Here is a 19,188-nt window from a genome sequence, read left to right as displayed (position 1 = left end):
TAAACTGTGAACGGAAGATGAGTTGTTATAAATAGATGAGTATGAGCTGGACCTGAAAGGCAAGATAAGGAAGCACTGTAAAAAAGATATAAGAAAGAGAGAAGAAGGAGAAGCGGTGAAAGAAATAAAGTGAAGAAGTAGAAGAATACAGGGGTAAAAATACAATACCAAATAAAAAGTTGTAAAAAGTAAAGGAGGGCAGCTGACAGACAGAACAGACAACTACAAACTGACCAACATAGATCTATAATAAGATCCATCAATAATATTGTATTTAGGGATTTAATGTTTATTAAAAATCCTTCGGTTGTTGCTAAACTTACATCAGGAAGTTTTTGACAGCCATAGCATAAAATCGGGAAAAATATTTCAGACATTTTTAAATGAAACCCCCAGTGTCAGTGTTCAGCACCAATGTGGGAATGTCTTTATTTTACTTTTCCTATCAAACTGTTAATCCTGTTATTATTTAAAAACTACAACTTTTTCAAATTCTTCATTCTGTATTTATTGGTGAGTCAAACAAAATTCCATCGTCAATACAAATTTTCAGGGCCTTTAAGTAATATATGAGCAGTAGCCTTTGAACATGACACATGAAACCAGAGGCGGAGGCAGACATTTGATACACCCGGGGCTTAGCCCTAAAGGGTAGTATGCATGTGGGATTGGGGGGTTAGAAATGACTGAAAGATTAATAGGCTCTGTTTTGAGTTTTGTTCAAAAAAGATCAAGACACGAGGACTAAACCCCAATTCAACCAGACCCAGAACTGATCTGGAATTAAAACAGGACTACAACAGTTCAAAATCAGGACTACTTAGGATTTAACCAAGACAGAACTAGAACCAGAACTAGATAATAGTAGCACTAAAAATCATCATAGACCTGCACTACACTTATTTTTTAATTCTACCAAAGTACACTATTTAGATTGAGAAAAGTTTATATAATTATTTAGCCTTGTTGTGCAAACAAGCCTGCATAACTTAATAAATGTAGAATTTGAAAAATAACAAACAAAAGAAACACTAGGTACGAGATACATGAGGACCTATGATACGGCGATACTTTTGGTAAACAACCATTTGACTAACATGTGTGTCTCACCTGCTCTTGTTCCCTCTCTCTCCCTCTCTGTTCCTCTCTCGCCCTCTCTGTTCCTCTCTCGCCCTCTCTGTTCCTCTCTCTCCCTCTTTGTGCTGACAATCAAGCCAAACACCAACATCATCAAATATACAGTTGAAACCAGATATTTACAAACTCTTCAGATCAAAACACAAACACTTTTTTAATTGTAACATCAAATCAGACTAAATGTTTATTTTTTTTAGATTGATAAATATAAAAAACATATTTGTTAACTTTAAGAGTAAAGAGAGAAACTATCTGTATTTCTTATTTGTAAATGGCACCAAATTGTATTCAAAATTGAGCCACACTTATGGAGCTCCACAGTTCTTTTTCTGGTGTTTTGGTTGACATCTCTTGATTTTCCCATTTTAAAGAAACAGGCTCTGTGTTTTGCCTTATATGCATCCACAGGTGTGCCACCAATTTACTCACATGGACTCTACTAACCTATCATCATTTAGCTTTAGTTTAGAAGGGAATCGTCTGGAGTTTTCTTATTAATTAACAATAAACTTAGTGTATATGTACTCCTAAATTTGATGAAAGTGATCAAAAATAGAAGCTCTGTCTCTCTTTAACTAATTCAAAAGATATTTCAATATTTATTTATCCAAAACAAAACAAGTTTACTCTAAATTGATGTTGTACAGTAAAAAAAATGTTGTGTTTTCCATAAAGTGTATGTAAATATCTGGTTTAAACTGTTAATATACTGCTGTGTATTGAAATTCCTCTTGTTTTGCATAGAAATATACTGAACAACATACAAAACATAATATATAAAATAACATCAACCAGAGTTTTTTCTTTGAAAGAAGCTCCTTATTTCCATTCTTGTATATCAGTGCATTACTGAAACCGATTTATTTAGCCATGGAGGGTAACAACTGAAAATATGAAATAAACACATGTGTAAGCTAAGACTCTCTAAAGAAACAGCATTGTTGTTGTTCCGCTTTTCATTTCGCCATTTGTTGATTCACTTGAAGAGCGAGTAACGTAATATGGGTCAAGTGATCAGTTTGATATCTTTCGTGATTCACCGTCATATTTACATTATTTGTACAGTACAAATGATTTGCTTTGGTACCTGGTCGAACTTCAGTTCTCCTCTGTCTGCCTGACTGCGTTTCTCCAACAGCGCACTCGCAGGCAGCAGCTCCCCCCGCCCCCTCGCTCAGTCGCTTAGTGTCTGAGCTCGGATCATACCAATATTAGGGGGGGATTTACGCACAGTCGTAAATTCCCACAGTGTGCACAATGTGCTTAGAATATTGTGTGTAGTTTTTGTTTTATACGGTTTTCAGCCAGGCATCTAACTATGAAAAAATTACACTCCAAAAGACCCCGGGCTTCTGAAAAAACAACCCGGGCTTAAGCCCAGTAAGTTTCTTTATCATCTCATTAATTCAATTCAATTCAATAAAACTTTATTGATCCTGAAGGTTGATCCCGAAGGAAATTGGGTTACCTCCCAAAATACACCTCCTTCTACCTTTGCATCTGCAATTTTGGGCCCTACGTCACCACACCCCAACGAGATATAAGGATATCCTCCCTGTACGACATCATACAGAGCCAAGAGTAGCAAAAAGAGCAATGTGAAGCCCGACACTTCTTGTTCACAGGGGTTATATGTATTTAGTGTACGTACATATATTGTACACACCCCTAGCCTAATATTTAATATGAACAACTACCATTGTAATTGCACACATGAGGCTAGTGTTTAAAGTGAATGAAACTGACGTCCATACCCTACGCCTGAAAGCAAGAAGTTTAAAACTATTTTAGAAATGGATTTTAAAAAATTGTTTTTTGAGCTAGGTAGTCTTTAAATCAATATTCAGTCATTTGTTGATCTGAATAAAATATATTTGTTTTGCTATTTGTTCTTTTTACTCAGAACCAGTCTGAAGCTGAAATCTTTCAGTTTGAATCTTTTTCCAAAAATTCCCAGATCCAAAGTTAATCACATCTAAGTAGAGGACAGTCCCACATCTGTACCAATTTCATGTCAGTCTGATCATAATGTTTCGATAATTTCAACACATCAGATAATGTCTTTGGCTGATGTAAATAAAATGGCCCTAAGGTTGATCCCAGTGGAACTCCAGGCATGTAATTTCAGCCTGAGGCAACATTTCCCATCCAGCCTTACTATTTACTTATTAATCAAAGGCTTTGTTTTTAATATCTGATATTTTTCCTGCTCTGGGAATTAGAATAAAAGATCAAAACAACATGGAATGCATACAATGACTTTTTCTATTATATTTTCTCATGATGCAACAATGAAATGCATGTGCATGGATGAACTGAAAAGCATTCTCAAACTTTGTCTCACTGTTCAAAACTTAAAAATCTGACTCAGTCCAATGTGCAGTCAAAAAGGACACATTATCTAATCTTTATGTTTCAAAAATAGCACCATAGGGGACCACATGTGACCAGTCTTAAAGGCCAGGTAATTACATTTTGTTACTATAGCACCACAAAAATGCAACACGGTGGATTGCTACGTCTTTCTGGTGGCTTGGGAACATCTTGGTGATAGGCTGAAAGAGGTCGGCAGGATGTGGGGATTGATGGATGGAACTGCAAACTCACATACATAACCCTAGTGGGGGGAAGTGCTCTGTAGTTTAAGTTTATTTAAGGTAATGACCGGAGTGGCATTCTGAGAAACAACTGACAGTCAGTGTGATGTCCTTTGTGTTTGTTCCCATCTGGTTTAGCTGTTCACTAATGCAGCTGTCTGTCTTTACTGGAGAGACATAATGCAGCTGTCATGTTCACTTGAGTTGCAACAGCCTTCTCATTCACATGCACACAATCCACAGTGACTGAGTGTTGTTCCAGCCTCATCGTAGGCTTTATGTGGTTTGAATGTCTCCCGGCCCTGTGTTGTGGATTAACGGCCGCCATGGGCCAGATATTCTATCATGAAAAATGTCACAATGTTTCTGTCTGTGAAGGTTCTCAGTCATCCAGGTCATCGTAGTCAAAGGAGCTTGTAAAGAAAAGCATCTGGACTTCTTTAAGTTGCTTGAAGATGTTTCACCTCTCATCCGAGAAGCTTCTTCAGTTCTAAGGTCAAATGGCAGAGTCCCAGATTTAAACCCAGTGGGGGTATCTCCCCCAAAGAGGGACAAAAGGACCCCCCGATGATCCTCTAATCATCAGAAAACTCTCCTGAGTTTTCTCCAAGCTCAGGAGAGTTTTCTCCAAGCACGACATCCCAGTGTACTTCAGACCCAGCAACACACTCAGACAAAAACTGGTTCACCCGAAAGACAAAACTCCAAAACACAAACTTAACAATGTGGTGTATGCTGTACAGTGCAGCGAGGAATGTCCAGACTTCTACATTCTGGGCCCTATCCTGTTTTCACTTTATTTACTTCCATTGGGCTCAATTTTTAGAGAAAACAGACTCTTGTTTCACTGTTATGCAGATGACTGCCAGATTTATGTTCCTCTTAAAAAGAAAGATGGGTCGTCTGTAAATCGTTTACAAACATGTCTGGAGGACGTCAAGTCGTGGTTGGCGCTAAACTTTCTTTGCTTTAATGATTCTAAAACTGAAGTAATGGTGTTCAGACCTGCCTCCACTGCTGTTCCGTGTGTTGATTTGCAATCCCTGAAATCATTCTGTAAACCAGAGATTGTTAATCTGGGTTTTAAAATGGATCCTGAGCTTAAGCTTGAAAGCCAGATCGGGTTGGTTGTAAGGTCTAGTTTCTTTCATCTGAGGCAACTGGCCAAAATTAAGCACTTTCTTACGAGACAGCAATTTGAAACAGTAATCCACGCTTTTGTAACCGTTCGGCTGGATTACTGTAATTCTCTTTATTTTGGGGTGAGTCGATCTTCTGTTTTTCGACTGCAGTTAGTCCAGAATGCTGCTGCACGCCTTTTAACTGGCACTCGTAGATACGAGCATATCACCCCAGTTTTATATTCACTTCATTGGCTGCCCGTGCATTTTAGGATCCATTTTAAGCTGCTTTTATTTGTTTTTAAATGTTTGTCCAATGCTGCCCCTGTGTACCTCTCTGAGCTTCTTCATCCATACATACCTTCCCAGTCCCTCAGGTCGGCAGACCAGCTCCTCCTGAGCGTGCCCAGGACTAATCGTAAGCTCAGAGGGGATCGGGCGTTTGCTGTGGCAGCACCGAAATTGTGGAATGAGTTGCCTTTACATGTTAGACAGGCACCTTCCTTATCTGTTTTTAAATCACGTCTTAAAACATATTTATTTACCTTGGCTTTTAACACAGCAGGACTTGTTGATGTCTCTTAATATGTTTCTTATTAATTATATTATTTTTAATTTTAAGATATTTTATATGTAATTTAAACTGTTTCCTCTCTGTTTTATATTTGTAGCACTTTGGTCAACATTGTTGGATGTAAAGTGCGTTATAAATAAAGATGCTATGCTAGATGCTATGCTACATTGGAGAGACCAAACAGCCACTTCACAAGCGCATGGCACAACACAGAAGAGCCACCTCCACAGGACAAGACTCAGCAGTCCATTTGCATCTAAAGGATAAAGGACACTCTTTTGAGGATGCCAATGTTCACATTTTGGACAGAGAGGACAGATGGTTTGAAAGAGGAGTGAAAGAAGCCATCTATGTCCACTGTGAGCGACCATCTTTGAACAGAGGCGGTGGTTTACGACACCAACTGTCTGCCATCTATAATCCAGTTTTGAGATCCTTCCCAGACGCCCACTCACATCCTGGGCCATCTGACCTCAGGAAATCACATGATAGGGTGGGGCTAGGTTTCACAATGAGCTCACCCGAAACCCTGGCTGATTGGGACCCACACCCAGTTTCACACCTTGGCTAAGATGATTAGAGGATCATCAGGGGGTCCTTTTGTCCCTCTTTGGGGGAGATACCCCCACTGGGTTTAAATCTGGGACTCTCCGCCATTTGACCTTAGAACTGAAGAAGCTTCTCGGATGAGAGGTGAAACGTCTTCAAGCAACTTAAAGAAGTCCAGACGCTTTTCTTTGCAAGCTCCTTTGACTACAATGACCTGGATGACTGAGAACCTTCACAGACAGAAACATTGTGACATTTTTCATGATAGAATATCTGGTCCATGGGGGCCGTTGATCCACAACACAGGGCTGGGAGACATTCAAACCACATAAAGCCTACGAGGAGGCTGGAACAACACTCAGTCACTGTGGATTGTGTGCGTGTGAATGAGAAGGCTTCTGCAACTCAAGTGAACATGACAGCTGCGTTATGTCTCTCCAGTAAAGATAGACAGCTGCATTAGTGAACAGCTAAACCAGATGGGAACAAACACAAAGGACATCACACTGACTGTCAGTTGTTTCTCAGAATGCCACTCCGGTCATTACCTTAAATAAACTTAACCTTAGTGGAGGGAAGTGCTCTGTAGTTTATGTATGTGAGTTTGCAGTTCCATCCATCCATCCCCACATCCTGCCGACCTCTTTCAGCCTATCACCGAGATGTTCCCAAGCCACCAGAAAGACGTAGCAATCCACCGTGTTGCATTTTTATGGTGCTATAGTAACAAAATGTAATTACCTGGCCTTTAAGACTGGTCACATGTGGTCCCCTATGGTGCTATTTTTGAAACATAAAGATTAGATAATGGTTTTCTCTCTCTCTACATTTCTCTGCTTGTGTTTCAGTATGTTTCTTTTAATCTCATCCTCCCTGTATCTGTTTGTCTCACTTTTACAGCAACCTTCGTCTTCTGTGCCCTCCTTGTCAGCTTATGTTGCACAACAAGCTGTCAAACTGCAGGGCCAGGAAAACAGAAAGAGGGAGGAAAACGGAAAGATAAGATGAAGGGAACAAATGTGGAGATACACAGATAAAGGTGAGATTTTTAAAAAGGCTAGATCGAGAGTATTCTGGTGAAGGACAGTCCCTTCAGAGGCCATTATGTCCAGAAAAGTTGTAAACTTTTTGTGTTTTCGCCCAAACACGGCTCTCTGTTTCTTTCACCTAGTCTTAAGTTGAATTTCCTGAAACTGTTTTTTAACACTAGCTTTAGCTTCTCAAGAACCAACAGGTCACCTTCTTGGTCTAAGGCTACAGGTGGGATTGGATTTTTGCCTGCCTTGAGTACCCAATGGAAAATCTTGCCAGCAGCACCTTGAATCACAGTTTGGCAAACATTTATATTTTATTTATCACCGTCCACCCCATAAAAGGATCTGGGTCTTGGGCAACTCTCCACAAGTGGTTCTCAGAAATCCTACAATGTACAAAAGAACAACAAGCAATAGGGCTGTTCAATATAACGATATATATCGGATGACAATATAAAAACATCTATCGTTTCACTTTATGCTATCGTTTGTTTCGTGGTGTAACAAAATAAACCGTTTACGGCAATATTTTTTCATCGTTTTGATGGTCACTGTAGTGGCTATATTAATTTCTTAAAGTTCTCTCTTTCTCTTATATTTAATATAACCACACTACAGACGGACAAGTGCCTGTTTTTATGCGTTGTCGTTAGCAACAACGACGGTAAAACCATCGCGTGTCCGCATGTTTATTTTCCACATAAACCTTTCACAATAAAGCTCAAGATCCTGTTGAGACTTTTCAAAATAAACTGAATCATGTGTAAGAGAATGCAGAGTGTTTACGGATGAGAAGCAAAAAAGAGCCGCCAGGTGCTAAAAAATAAACCTTAGACTCAAACTTTAGAACAGGCTTTTCCCCACAGCACGCCGTGTAATAAATACTCACAAAGAAAACGGCGGCCGTTACAATTTATGTCTAAAAATGTATCGTTTCATACATCGTTAAAACACTCGACTCCAGCTACATGACGCGCAGCTGGAAACACTTCACGCAGGTCGAGCTGCCCAAGACTCACATAATTTACAGAAAATGTTACATTTTTGTGATTTATATCGTTATCGGGACGATAGATATCTTATATCGGGGATATGAGATATTGGTCATAGCGCACAGCCCTAACAAGCAACACACATTGCAATGCAACTGAAATAAATAATAATTGTGTTTTACAACACTGTAAAATATAAACAGTCAATTCCCAAAAGTCAAATGCTCATACAACAGTGTAATGTGTACTTAAGAGACTTGTACTTGTGAGACTTAACGGTTAAATCTGGCCAATTCTTGGTTCCTCAGATTGTGGTCATTACTCTCACTAAGAGACACTAGAACTTTGGCACAAGTATAATCGAATTACTTGCAAATTTTTTTTTTGAAATTGTGTTTTTTAAAGAAACCCCCTAACAACTATTCTCAAGACTCATTACTTCTGTGAGCTGTAGTCTGTGAACTCCAGTAAGCGGATGCAAATGTTAATTACTGTGTTGATTTTGTTTGCTTCCTGCATGTGGAAACTAATTGAGGTAATCAAGTCTGCAGACACAACAGGCCACTTCAGCTTCTCCTTTGTTTGCAGCACTAGTGTTCATTCACGCACAGCTAATTCTTCACTGGCCCTCCACGGTGACACCTGATGTGTTTGCCAGGTGACCTGTGATGACTTTCATTGGACAAAGTGAATTTGGTTGGAAGTGACATGTGTAAAAGATGAACTGTGGTACATAGTTGGGTACACAAAAACAAAATGAGAAAAAGGAAAGGATGGAGGGTGAAGATAAATGATGAATGGATGAAAAAAAAAATAGACAAGGCGTGACAGCTGCTCTTGCTCACCTCTGTAAACCCCATCAATGATGCAACAATTATCCACAGGCACATAATCCCATCCTTTAATACAGCTAAGCGTCATGGCCACTCATGCACACAAACAATTTCACTGATGTGAATATTCAGTGAATCTTAATGGTGCTGAAGTGTAAACAGTTACAACAGCCACACAGGACATACCATAGGAGAGCAGCTGATACACCTGGAAGCTGTTCTTATTATGTCTAAACACAATCAATAAAATGGTGTATGGTCCCATGCCACTAAATTGCCTTTTGTACATATGCTTAGAGGGATTTTTCCCCCCTTCAGATGACACTTTGTGGTATTTTTTTTAAGATTTTATCAGGCCTTTCCTCTATTAAAGGATTATAATTTAAAAAATAAATGTAATTTTGCAGTTAATAAGACTGAGAGCAAGAAATAAAGGTGTTTTCGGATAGACTTCTATAACATCTAAGTTATGGGATTTGGCCAATGGAAGGAATGAAGGTTTAAGGTATGTCTTTAATCCAAACCATGAACTGTTGCTAAACCTAAAGTGAAAAGTAAAAAACACTGCCAACTGCCAGTGCTACCCATCGACCCACTAGTAGACAGACATGTGGCATCAGTTTCAAAATTCAATGTTGTCTTCCTCTCAAGTTATCCCATTCACAAGAATTTCAGAAAACTTACTCTGACCTAGCTACATCTGATGTAAAACTGTCCAATTTCAAAAAATTGAATAAAGTTTTACTTAAGATGATTAAGCTAGGGCAACTTGCCCATTTTGAGTACACTGTACAACCTCGTTAGTTCCCAGAACTCAAAAAACTATGCAAACTCGTTGCCTCAAAAAAACTAAGTAAAGCTTACCGTAAATCCCGGACTACAGAGTGCACCTGATTAAAAGCCGCATGCTCTAATTGTAGAAAGAAAATCAATTTTGTACTTGTACAGGCCGCACCGGATTTTAAGCCGTATGCGTTTCACCTGTAATATGAGATATTCACACAGAAATACTACACGTGAGGATTTTTAACGTTTAATTTAATCTTTAAGGTAACATAAACATGGTAACATAAACGTTATGGTAACATACAAAAATACATACTGCAAATACTTTTTTTCCTCGAACAGTACCTGTAACACGGCTACCTTTAAGTATACGTACGTATCGGTAAGACACAAATTACGTTGCTTATGGTTTTTTTACGGAACAGTGCACAAACAACATTACAACGTCTCTTAACAACCAATAAAAATATATACCGTATATATACACTACTTATCATTTTGATTGGTCGCATGAAAAAAAATATGCATTAGCCGCACGTCAGTATAAGCCGCAGTGTTCACAGTGTGGGGAAAAAAGTAGCGGCTTATGACCCGAAAACTACGGTACTTAAGATGACCGTTAGGACAACTTATTCATTGCAAGTCTGCAGTATTAAGAATAACTTGACATTTCTGACTGTATAGTACTAATTGTTTACTTACTGACAAACATTTCAAGTTCAACTAAATGAAAAAATAATCTGTGGTAACCTGAATATGATTAAAAATAATTAACAACACTTTTTGTAATGATGTTAAATCAGCCCAACTTTTATTTTCAAACACCACAAAGTATAACAGCCAACATACTGGACACTGTTCTGCTGAACAACAAACAATTATATTGCCATCACTGTTATAATCTAACAATGAAACAAAGTCTCAGATGTAATTATTCTGAAAATAAGTTTAGCCCTACCTCAAGTTTGTTTTGTACTTACATTACTTATATAATCAAAATAAAATATTTATTGTTCTGTCACAAGTAAAGTCTCTAATTTAAACAACACATTTGTTTTTCATTCCAACACAGGAGCTGGAATGTTGTAATATTTTTAGGATGGCTTGTTTCCAGTCCAGGCATTACTGCCTGAATGACTATCATGGATCGAGGTGATCCAAATGTAGGTGCAGAAGAAAGTCTTTAACTTCCCTTAAGTACAGTGGCAGTGGATGTGGGTTGGAGATGCAATTAGCTTGAACCTGCAGGCGACCATCTTCACTGACCACACCATCTGTGACGGAGGACTCATCTCTCCTGGTGTCCTGCAAGCAAACAATCATATTTTTTGGAACACAAACTTAATTACTTTCTTGAAACATTTTTTTCTGCATTTGGTATAGAACAGACTCCAATTTACACAATCTCAGGCTCCCTCCCCACCAGAGAAGTGACATTCAATGTCCCACTTGTCAGTCTGGATAGCCCTGACCACCACCCAACATAGAATAATGTCATGAAAGCATCATTTTAAAAAGGGCGATGCAAACATGGCCAATAACTTTCATTCTAATGATGTGCAAAATGATTTGGGCACAAAACTTTTATAAACATAACTTACAACACAGAAGGTCAATGTAGACCCCATCCATCCATCCATCCATCCATCTTCTTCCGCTTTATCCGGGGCCGGGTCGCGGGGGCAGCAGCCTAAGCAGAGAAGCCCAGGCCTCCCTCTCCCCAGCCACCTCCTCCAGCTTATCCGGGGGAACACCAAGGCGTTCCCAGGCCAGCCGAGAGATATAATCTCTCCAGCGTGTCCTGGGTCTCCCCCGGGGCCTCCTCCCGGTGGGACATGCCCAGAACACCTCACCCAGGAGGTGCCCAGGAGGCATCCTTGTCAGATGCCCGAACCACCTCAGTTGGCTCCTTTCGATGTGGAGGAGCAGCGGCTCTACTCTGAGCCCCTCCCGCATGACTGAACTTCTCACCCTATCTCTAAGGGAGAGACCAGCCACCCTTCGTAGGAGGCTCATTTCCGCCGCTTGTATCCGCGATCTCGTTCTTTCGGTCACTACCCACAGCTCGTGAACATAGGTGAGGGTAGGGACGTAGATCGACCGGTAAATTGAGAGCTTCGCTTTTACACTGAGCTCCCTCTTCACCACGATGGACCGGTGCAGCGTCCGCATCACTGCAGCCGCAGCACCAATCCGTCTGTCAATCTCCGGCTCCCTTCTCCCATCACTCGCGAACAAGACCCCGAGACACTTGAACTCCTCCACTTGAGGCAGGAACTCATCCCCAACCTGGAGTGGGCACTCCACCCTTTTCCGGCTGAGAACCATGGCCTCAGATTTGGAGGTGCTGATCCTCATTCCCGCTGCTTCACACTTGGCTGCGAACCGTTCCAGTGCGAGCTGGAGGCCATCACCCGATGAAGCCAACAGAACCACATCATCCGCGAAAAGCAGAGATGAGATTCTGAGGCCACCGAAGTGAAAGCCCTCCGCCACTTGGCTGCGCCTAGAAATCGTGTCCATAAAAATTATCAACAGAATCGGTGACAAAGGGCAGCCCTGGCGGAGCCCATCACCCACCGGGAACGAGTCCGACTTATTGCCGGCAATGCGAACCAAGCTCTTGCAACGCTTGTATAGGGATCGAATGGCCCGTAGCAATGGGCCAGCCACCCCATACTCCCGCAGCACCTCCCACAGGACACCCCGAGGGACACGGTCGAATGCCTTCTCCAAGTCCACAAAACACATGTAGACTGGTTGGGCAAACTCCCATGCACCCTCAAGTAGAGCAGGGCGATATGACCAAAAATATTTATCACGATATACATTTGAAAATTTGCGATAACGATATAACTGACGATATAATTGACACTTGACAAAATACTTTACAACTTTATTAGTGCAAAAAAACACAACCCATCAATGTATTTTCACTTAAACAAGCAGCTGTTTTATATGTTTTTATTGTATATACTGTCATTATATTAATGCTGCTATCCTATATATATCGTACTTACTATTGTTTGAGTACTTGCGATTGTTTTATTGTACTTTTTATATTTTACATTTATATTTATTATTGAATCTTGCACCAAGGGAGTGGCACTCCAATTTCGTTGTACTCTGTACAATGACAATAAAGGCTATTCTATTCCATTAAAGTTATATAAAAATTTAACAGTGCAAATGCAAATTCCTTGCTGACAGTTTAACCAAAAGGTATTTCCAGTGAAATTGGCCAACATATCCTCAGCATAACCATGTATAATATCCACAAAACTTAAAAAGAGCTTATACACACAATACGGTAATATTATGTTGAAGCACAGTACGTATCACTCCACGAGGCTCCTGCCTACGATAGCCGTAATGCTCCGACAATCCATCAAGCAGTGCGGGTTCGTAGCTTAGCAAAGTCGTACTAAAACATTTGACAGATTTTCGAGCGCCGTGTACCACATAAAATCGTTTCGAGGTCAGTAAACACAACCAGAATTCATACATAAGGCGCACGGGATTATAAGGGGCACTGTTGATTTTCAGAAAAATCAAAGGACTGATTTTAAGTGTGCCGTATTTTCCAAAAAACACGGTAATAACGATGGCCCGCTAGCATGCTCTACCAAAAATAGTGCTTTGTTGTGTATCTGACGGACGAAAGCTAAACCAGTTCCACACCACTGAAGTTGCAGCATTTTTACAAACCAATTCTGGTTCATCCGTTTCATTCAACGATCCGCTTTCGCCCTTCTCATTCTCAGTTTGCCGCCATACTTTTTCCGCCATGTGCGTATGAAAACAAAGGCACTGCACGTTTTATCCATATTCTATCGCGATATTTCATTTTCTTATCGTTGCCCAACATTATACCGGTATTACTGTGAACGGTATGATATGGCCCAGCCCTACCCTCAAGTATCCTTGAGAGGATAAAGAGTTGGTCCAGTGTTCCGCGACCAGGACGAAAACCGCATTGTTCCTCCTGTATCTGAGGTTCGACTAGCGGACGAACTCTCCTTTCCAGCACCCTGGCATAGACTTTCCCAGGGAGGCTGAGGAGTGTGATCCCCCTGTAGTTGGAACACACCCTCCGGTCCCCCTTCTTAATGATGGGGATCACCAGTCCAGGGGTACTGCCCCTGATCTCCATGCAACATTGTAGAGGCATGTCAACCAGGACAGCCCTACAATGTCCAGAGCCTTCAGGAACTCGGGGCAGACCTCATCAACACCAGGGGCTCTGCCACCAAGGAGTTGTTTAACTGCCTCAGTGACCTCGTCTCCAGAAATTGGTGGGTCATTCCCCTCATCCCCAGACTCTGCTTCCTCCTTGGAAGACGTGTCAGTGGGATTAAGGAGGTCCTCGAAGTATTCTTTCCACTGCCTGACAATTTTCTCAGTCGAAGTCAGCAGCGCTCCGCCAGCACTATACACAGTGCAGGTAGAGCACCGCTTTCCCCTCCTGAGACGCCTGACGGTTTGCCAGAATCTCTTTGAGGCAGTCCGAAAGTCTTTTTCCATGGCCTCTCCGAACTCCTCCCACACCTGAGTTTTTGCTTCAGCCACTGCCCGAGCCGCATTCCGCTTGGCCTGTCGATACCTGTCAGCTGCCTCCGGAGTCCCACAGGCTAACCAAGCCCGATAGGACTCCTTCTTCAGCCTGGTGGCTCCCTTCACCTCTGGTGTCCACCATTTGGTTCGGGGATTACCACCACGGCAGGCACCAACCACCTTGCGGCCGCAGCTCAATGCAGCAGCTTCGGCAATGGAGACGCTGAACATGGCCCATTCAGACTCAATGTCCCCAGTCTCCCTTGGAATGCTGTTGAAGCTCTGCCGGAGGTGTGTGTTGAAGATCCGGTACCTCTCAACCTCACGCACTAACTCAGGCTCCTTCCCCACCAGAGAGATGACATTCCATGTCCCAATTGCCAGTCTTGGCAGCCGGGGATCAGTCCGCCAGGGCCTCCGCTCCTGGCTGCTACCCGGCACACAATGCACCCGACCCCTATGGCGCCTCCTACGGGTGGTGGGCCTGCGGGAGGATGGGCCCATGTCCCCTTTTCGGGCTGTGCCCAGCCACCAGACGCTCGTCCTCGGGCACCCTCCCCCAAGCATTACATGCTTGTTAAAAGTTAACTTCCAATATATAAAGTTTCTAATAAGAAAAATGACCAGATTTAACATATGGCAGGGTTTATATGTAACATGTTTCTTATGATTCAACTGTGGAATTTAACTTAATTCTATAGAAGGACAAGCTATATTACTTTATTCTCAAGTATAAAGCCAACCTAGACTTTAACCATTTAACAGACCTCTAATCTGGATTATAGCTTTCACAACAAAACTTTTTTGTTGTGAAAGCTATTGTTTTTAACAAAACAAATGCTATTGTTATTATCATCATTTAAAATGTAATTAAACAGAAAAGTTGGTTAAATATAAAAGCAGTTTTCTTATGTTGTTAAAGAAAGGCTAGATTTGACATTAATAGATGCCACAGATGTTCAAAAGCTGCCACAAAGTGTTAAAAAAAATAGACGTCTCCGAAAACGTCGGCGCATTTTTGCAAATATGTGATGTCTTGACAAATCGAGCAGATATTTGAACTTTACACAGCTACATTCTCGCCTGAAAATATCTTAAAAGTTTATTTTGTGACCCAGAAAAAGTAATATTTAAAGGTTTTTTAGCTGCGCTCCTCCGCCATTGCCGCGTTTGAGTTTTGGATGAAATGCATTCTGGGATATTTAGCTGTACCAAGTCCCTCGAAGTCCACACAAGTCACCACCGATACATGCTCGATAAAACGGGAGGAGCAAAAACACATCCCGTAATTTTTCGCATTCTCGGCTTCATGTGTATTTTGAATTGGAGCAGCACTTGGTCTCCGACGTATCATAAGACCACAAGTACACACAAGTACGGATACACAGGCTCCGACAACTGCGGCGAGAAATGCGATCCTCCTTTTCTCCAGATTACCCTTTCTGGGTCACAAAATAAACTTTTAAGATATTTTCAGGCGAGACTGTAGCTGTGTAATGCTCAAATATCTACTTAATTTACCAAAATATCACATATTTGCAAAACTGCTTCGACGTTTCCGGAGAGCTCTGTTATCCACCAGCGTGATAGCTGACCGGGAGGTCAAGGCTTGCTGGAGACGGCGAGCACAGTTAACTCCTGGGGTATTGTTTTAAACCCCCCCTGCGGTCTTTTGCTACTCAGGTCAAACATGAGATATATATATATATAGTTAGTTAGTTATGGCTATGGATTGAAAATACCCCCCCACACCCCACCCCACCCCTAACGGCTGCACCTCCCGAAGAATTTTGTCTGGGCTCTTATCTCACTTTAATTTCAAACATTCAACAGAAAATTTCACAGACATAGTTTTATGTAAGGTTTTTAAGGCTGTGGTGTTAATTGTTAAGTAACATGAGCCCAGTGGCAGCAGCAACGCTAGGCTAACACTAACTAGCTAGCAAGATTATAAACCTGGTGCTAAACTAAGAGAAGCCACAAAATCAGTTTGAATAAGAGTAAACATTTACTCACCAAGTCAGTGTATCAGGTAAAGCTCCACAGCAATGACAACAATAATATCTTGACCTGAAGTTTCTCCAGGTTTGCTCAACATATTCTAGAAAAAAATGCTGGCACCATGAACATGAGGACTGATCCATGCGAGGGAGGAGGACGGTAGTGACGTGGCATTTTCAAAACACATCTTTCATCCTTCCGCCCTGAGAAGCAAAACTTCCAGCTTAGTTTTTCTAAGTTAAGACAACTCAAATAAATTGAGTTGATTAGAGTTTTTGCATAAAAAGTACTGGTAACGTACTTAAATTGAGTTCTAATAACAAATTGATAAAAATTGAGTTCAGCCTACTTAATATTTTTAATTAAACACAATATTAGAATTTTTACAGTGATACTCCGCGGCTGCTGAGTGACCCCTCATCTGGGACTCTCCTCAGCTCTTTCTGGGATAGTGGCGCGGCTGCCCCTCTGTTGGTCTTCCTTGGTCTCTTGTGTTCTGGGGGCCTCTGGATGTCTGGAGTTTTGATCTCCTCCATACCTGCTTCATGCCCTGGAGGACGGGGCTGTGGCTCCCCACACCCTCTAGCAGATCATTACATGAAGGAACCTTTTAAATACAAGCGCGCTCACGCTCACAGGTGTACAGACGGGTGCTCACACACACAAACTACACCCTTTTTGGCTCCTACCTCAAAGCACACTGTGCGCTGTTGATCTTACGTGCTGCACAATAATGTTTAATATTTGGTATTTACTGTTATATTCCCATAGATCATCGTGATGTTGTTTATTATGTTGCTCTTTTTTTTCTTCTGCTTGTTTTCTCTTTTTTCTTTCTCAACAGGTGATCCAGGTGATTGATATGTATTTTTTGCCCTTTATCCTCGTCCCTCTTCCCCGCTGTTTATCTTTCCCTCTTTCTTTCTCCCCTTTCTTTTCCCCCGTCATGTCTTTCCCGTATTTAGCAAGTGAAAATAAAATGAAATAAACAATAAAAGGTGAATCAAATAGACCATTACGGCAAGGCTGGGATGGTCCATTTGGTAAAGTAAATCCGTTGGGCTTCTTTCTTCGCCTTTAGACAATAATTCTGATGGCAAAAGAGCCAAACGGGACAGGCAAAATAAAAAAAAAAAAAGATTTTACAGTGATGTAGCAGCTGGCTGGATGAACTTATGCTCCTTGGTTGCTAATGATTTTTACAATAAAAATAGTGAATACGAGAGACATGCCGGTATTTGCTTTTCTTTCAAGCTAGCATTAGCTTCTGTTGCTTACTGTTGATGCTGAGAGCAGAAGAGACGCTCGACAGCGAGCATATGACTCACATCCTAGATTTTCACAAAATAATTCTTGAGTCATTGACTTAGACATTACTTTACCTGCAACAGAGAGTGTCAGTTCAGGGTCTCTTTCTTAAGTTACACTATGATTAATTCCCATAATGTATTCATAATGTAAAAATTTATTAAAAAATTGTCCAAGCAGCCCACAGGCTGGCAAAAAGGATTAGACAGGCTGTAAAATAACTGTTTCGAGATATGGTTGAGCAGATTTTTGAGGGGATTTTCTTTTTGTTGAATCCAATAATCTACCCTCTAAGTGCAGAAGGATGAGTATGAATAGAAAATTTCCATATGGCATCTATGCTCTCCATCAGGAAGTTGGGGGATTTACATAAATTTACACAAACTTGCACAAGCCATATTCAGTAACCACAACGTTTTGTTTATGTTTCTGAATGCGTTCATTATTTCTTTTTCCTTTTTTTTTGCATTGGAAGAAATCACTGATATATCGTGAACATTGCCACATTGGAGAGAGATCAAAAAAAATGTAATAAGCGTGAGAAGGAAGATGTGACGGATTTAAAAGTTGGATACAGAAGAAAAGAAATGAAAGCTAAGGATGAGGATAATAGATAAGAACTGTGAGCTTCTGAGTAAGCAGCTAAAAAAAAGAAAGATCACAATAAGAAGGGAAAGGGAGAGATAGGGTGTGGAAATTAATCAGAAAGAGTAAAAAGATCTCACCAAGATAACGACATGAAGAGCAGTGACCATGGTCAGAAGAAAGCTGAAATGGACATGAGTGTAAATGATGAAGAAAAGATTTAGAGAGAAGTGATTATCAAGTTTGACAACCAGGGAAGGCAGGAGAAGATAGAAGAAAGAGCCAGCAGAGCAGAAACGGAAGGAAAGTTAAATTGAGATGGTTTCAGTTGTGGAGGGGAAATTGGGTTCATTCAGATTAGAAACGACATGAGGGCTGAGTGAAGAGGCTGCGGGGGCAGAAAAAGGTTCAATAGTCAAATAGATATATGGAATATATAAATATATTAACATATTACATTTACATGCATTAAAAGAAATTTCACATGGCACAGCTCTAAGTTCTGACACATTAATGGGTTTTGGATTTTAACATGACTGAAAAGACACTCCAAATGATCAAAAGCATACAGCAAGATAAAGATCAGCTGGCGAACCAATTTAGCCAGGTGACAGTGCCTTTATCAAGCTCAGGTTTACTTAAGGAAGCAAAAACAGGAAAGCCATGAAGACTAAATCTTAAAAAGTGATTTGTAGTACAGGTATATTTATTCACATTACTGCTTACACTTCTAGAGACTCACACATCGTGCACCTTTGGGAGCTGATGGTTGCTTGCTAGTAGACATGCCGGTCTCTCTGGCTGCGTAGGTAACTCATGATTCACCAACTTTGTATTGATAGTTCGGGGGTCTTCAGAGTTGCTGAATTTTATTGATCTTCCATGGCCTGTGTTTGACACATTACTGCTGCTTTCTTCCTGCATGGATGGTCTTAACTAAAGAAGGTCAAGGGTTTTCCATCCCAGTGCATCAAATACTTCTGTCTTTCTGCAGTCTTTGCCCCACCTCTGTCTATCCACCCAGCACCATGCCATTTTTTCCTATGCAATAATTATAGAAGTTAATGTTGTTAATGCTACTGCTTCTATTTATTTCAATCAGATACACAAGCATGCA

At 40.9% G+C, this 19,188-nt stretch overlaps 1 protein-coding gene across 1 annotated transcript in view; it reads left to right on the top strand.

The window, feature by feature from the left end:
• LOC146390052 (syncytin-A-like) overlaps positions 1 to 19,188 on the top strand; it is a 51,581-nt gene that overhangs the window by 16,239 nt on the left and 16,154 nt on the right. The window contains exon 3 of the mRNA XM_084923135.1: positions 6,879 to 7,017. The gene's annotated coding sequence lies outside the window, so the exon portion shown is untranslated. The remainder of the gene's footprint in view (positions 1 to 6,878; positions 7,018 to 19,188) is intronic.

The sequence above is a fragment of the Perissodus microlepis genome, chromosome 3, assembly GCF_051167445.1.
Source record: "Perissodus microlepis isolate ML-2025 ecotype Zambia chromosome 3, ASM5116744v1, whole genome shotgun sequence".
Taxonomy (NCBI): Eukaryota; Metazoa; Chordata; class Actinopteri; order Cichliformes; family Cichlidae; genus Perissodus; species Perissodus microlepis.
This window is presented reverse-complemented; position numbering and strand designations above follow the sequence as displayed.